The sequence below is a fragment of the Galeopterus variegatus genome, unplaced genomic scaffold (genome assembly GCF_000696425.1).
Source record: "Galeopterus variegatus unplaced genomic scaffold, G_variegatus-3.0.2 Scaffold3835, whole genome shotgun sequence".
Classification (NCBI taxonomy): Eukaryota; Metazoa; Chordata; class Mammalia; order Dermoptera; family Cynocephalidae; genus Galeopterus; species Galeopterus variegatus.
The window spans coordinates 48957-52933 of NW_007729946.1; the positions used below are offsets into that span (position 1 = coordinate 48957).

At 53.7% G+C, this 3977-nt stretch overlaps 1 protein-coding gene across 1 annotated transcript in view; it reads left to right on the forward strand.

Moving 5' to 3' along the window:
- The window catches only part of ZNF853 (zinc finger protein 853), a 90358-nt gene that overhangs the window by 5244 nt on the left and 81137 nt on the right, over window positions 1-3977 (forward strand). The window lies entirely within an intron of this gene.

The window sequence follows — 3977 nt, forward strand, 5'->3', positions numbered from 1 at the left end:
GTACAGCAGGGCCGCCGCGGTCGCGGACAAGGCACCGTGAGGCCGCGGGACCCGGAGCCAGGCGGGGCGGGCCGGGTTGGGAAGCTCGCGGGGCTGGGGCAGAGGCGGCGATCGTCCGCCTGGGAAGTACCGTGCGGAGTGGGACGCGTGCCCGACCCCGGTTCATGGTCTCAAGACATCCTGGAATAGCCCTGGGAGTGGGGCGGGAGGGAGGCTCCCATCAACTCCCGGATTCCTTGAGAAGTGCCAGGTTCACAGATGAACCCCCAGATACCATCCACAGAGAAAAGCCGACTGTGGCCGAAGCAGCACGTGGGAAACATTAGCTATTGAGAACCGAGATTGCCAAGAGGGTCGCCACATCCCCCCGACCCCCAAAGAAAACTGGACTTCGAGAAATGAGAGTCAATAGAGAAAACTCCCAGTGACAGGGAATTGGTGACATTTGACGCGGACCGAACACTAACCGGGGAATCAAATGCATGTGGTGAACCGCAGATGGAAAAGATTTGATCCTGGTGAAAATTATTTCAAGGAGAAAAACGGGGAAAAAGGAAACTTATCTGCACTATGTAGAAAACTGATGAAGGCGTTGAATTGTCCTCAGTGGCATTTGCCTTGAAAATACTTTCTAGGATGAAAATTCATCAGGGTGGATATCATTCTGATGAAAAAGCTTGTGTTCATAAACACAGGGTCAGAGTGTCCACGGGGTCAGTGTGCAAATAAATGCCGGGAAACCCTGCTCTGGGCTGAAGGTAAGACCTTCTCTCCAGGGGAACCCAGGGTTCCGGCAGGTGTTGGGGCAGGTTCTAGGCCTCCGTTGCCATGTTCCCAAGCCCATCGTGGCCCTTTAACGTCCTCATGAGTAAAAGCCTGTGGCTGAAGCAGAGGGCACTTGGGGGTGCTCTCCAAGGTCCAGGAGAGGGGTCCCCCCAGAATGGGCTCGGGGCAGCCCTCCCCCCCCCCCCGGCCTCCCTGGGATCCACCAGCCCTAGGCTTCTCAGATGCTGCCCAGGAGTTGGCACCTTAAGACCCAGGGGTGGTGCTGTCCTGGCCCAGGCTACGGAGGGGAGGGGGGTTGCCCAGGTAGACCCTGCCTTGTGGCTGGGGCTGAGGGAGGAATGTTGGGAACAAGGACTGGGGGCAACAGAAATGCTCTTTACTGCGTTTACCAAATCGTCTGGGGTAGGGCTGTAAGAGCAGCAGCAGTGGCTGATGCCTTGTGGGAAGGTGGGGCTGTGGAGGAGTCGGCCACCCCCGGGCCCCCAAGCACTTCCCGCTCCACCTGACTTCCCACCTGTGGCTGCCTAGTTCCTGCCCCTCTTCCCTCCCTGCTTCTCTTTTACTAACACAGCCTGCTACATTTTACACATGTGTTGGTAAGTGAGAAACAAAAAATGAAAAATAAATTAAAATGAAGAAATACAGTATCCTGTCTTTGTGTTTTCACCTCTGGATTTTGTGTCGTTTCAAAGGAAAACTTTCCTGGTTATTCTAGAGTAAAGAAGTTATCATTCAGGCCCATTGCCCAGTGCTCCCCACCCAGACCCTTCCTTCCAGCCTGAGGCCCTTGGCTGGGGAAGAGATTTATTCAGTAAAACCCTCGTGAGAGGGTAAATGCTTGAGAAAGCCAGTTCTGACATATTGTAAGGATGAGCTTTGCATCAGTTCAGTCCAACTGCAGCCTGGAGCGCTGCAATGGTCACTTCACCACTATTGACCCATCCCTGCCCGGAGACTCCTTGATTGGAAGACTCAACCAGCCAGATCCTCTCAGATCCTGTTTGACATTCTTTTGTCCCCCTGTTCCCCAGCTTCCACAAAAGCCTGTGGCTGAAGCAGAGGGCACTTGGGGGTGCTCTCCAAGGTCCAGGAGAGGGGTCCCCCCAGAATGGGCTCGGGGCAGCCCTCCCCCCCCCCCCGGCCTCCCTGGGATCCACCAGCCCTAGGCTTCTCAGATGCTGCCCAGGAGTTGGCACCTTAAGACCCAGGGGTGGTGCTGTCCTGGCCCAGGCTACGGAGGGGAGGGGGGTTGCCCAGGTAGACCCTGCCTTGTGGCTGGGGCTGAGGGAGGAATGTTGGGAACAAGGACTGGGGGCAACAGAAATGCTCTTTACTGCGTTTACCAAATCGTCTGGGGTAGGGCTGTAAGAGCAGCAGCAGTGGCTGATGCCTTGTGGGAAGGTGGGGCTGTGGAGGAGTCGGCCACCCCCGGGCCCCCAAGCACTTCCCGCTCCACCTGACTTCCCACCTGTGGCTGCCTAGTTCCTGCCCCTCTTCCCTCCCTGCTTCTCTTTTACTAACACAGCCTGCTACATTTTACACATGTGTTGGTAAGTGAGAAACAAAAAATGAAAAATAAATTAAAATGAAGAAATACAGTATCCTGTCTTTGTGTTTTCACCTCTGGATTTTGTGTCGTTTCAAAGGAAAACTTTCCTGGTTATTCTAGAGTAAAGAAGTTATCATTCAGGCCCATTGCCCAGTGCTCCCCACCCAGACCCTTCCTTCCAGCCTGAGGCCCTTGGCTGGGGAAGAGATTTATTCAGTAAAACCCTCATGAGAGGGATGGGGACTGGAGGGTAAATGCTTGAGAAACCCAGTTCTGACATATTGTAAGGATGAGCTTTGCATCAGTTCAGTCCAACTGCAGCCTGGAGCGCTGCAATGGTCACTTCACCACTATTGACCTATCCCTGCCTGGAGACTCCTTGATTGGAAGACTCAACCAGCCAGATCCTCTCAGATCCTGTTTGACATTCTTTTGTCCCCCTGTTCCCCAGCTTTCAGCTCCAGCAGTCTGCACCATTCAACTCTTCTTTGGAGGATGACCCTTCGGCTGCTGGAGCCCTCTGACTCACCTGTGCNGATGTTGACAGTAGTCCTGGGAAGTGGAGCCTAAAGGTGGGATTCTGGGCTTGGGTTACTTGCCCATCAGGTAGCAACATGGACCCCTTTGTGGGTAGTGAGTGGTGGCTGCTGTACTTATGTACCTCTGGCTGCTGTATTGATGAATACATAGGACAGGATACTGGTTGAGGGGACACCCCAGCTCATGCAGTACCTTGAGCACTTGAGATACATGGGAGAAAGGGTTACTATAAGGACTGTGGAATTCATCGGTTCTGCTGAGCACAGTTAATGCCATGATGAAGAAACATGAGAAGTGTCAGGACTGGGACCCTCTGGCTTGGATTGGGTTTATCTGGGTGATGTGCTTAAGGACACTGAGCCCCCACATTCCCCCAACCCTGTAGACCTGAAGAAGTGGCCCATTTTCCCTTGCTAAAGATAGCTTTCCACCCCCCAACCCCCACCTTGCCTGAAGACCATGCAGAGGCCACTGAGGTAGATGTCTTCTAAGGCAATACTTGTTCTCCTTGAGGTCTGCCCCCATCTCTCTTCCTGGTCACTAGACCTATAACAAGGTTTTAGTCCAAGCATGGCCTGGCTGGGGCAGTGCTGACTCTGAGAAGGGAGGAAAGGGATTGTTCACCAAGGGAGCTGCAAGACCTGGCTAACGTGCATCTGCAGGAAGCAGTAGAACAGGCCTGAGACAGATGCTCCCTCCACTAAAGAGATCAGGAATGTGTAGGCGAGGGGCACTGGCCTCAGCGAGAAGCTCGGCAGTGGCTCTTCTCTGTGGGTAGACCAGGGCTGACACTAGAGGTGCTGTCATGAAACTGGACTCCCTTGTGTCAATGGGAATGGCAGGATCCCAGAGTAACCGGGGACAAGATAGACATAATTACTGAAATGGCAGTAAGGTTGGAATGGCAACCTGGAGGCCCAGTCCCGAGGGGGTCTATTGTGATGGGTAATAAACCAGAGTGTTCCCAAGGGCAAGAGAGCAGCGCCAACAAGGCTATTGCTTGACTTCTATATCCCCCCAAAAGAGGTCAAGTGGTGTTCTTGAAGGCCACTGTCAGCTTTCTCAATGGAAAGCCACAATCTCTTTCCTAGTTTCCAGACTG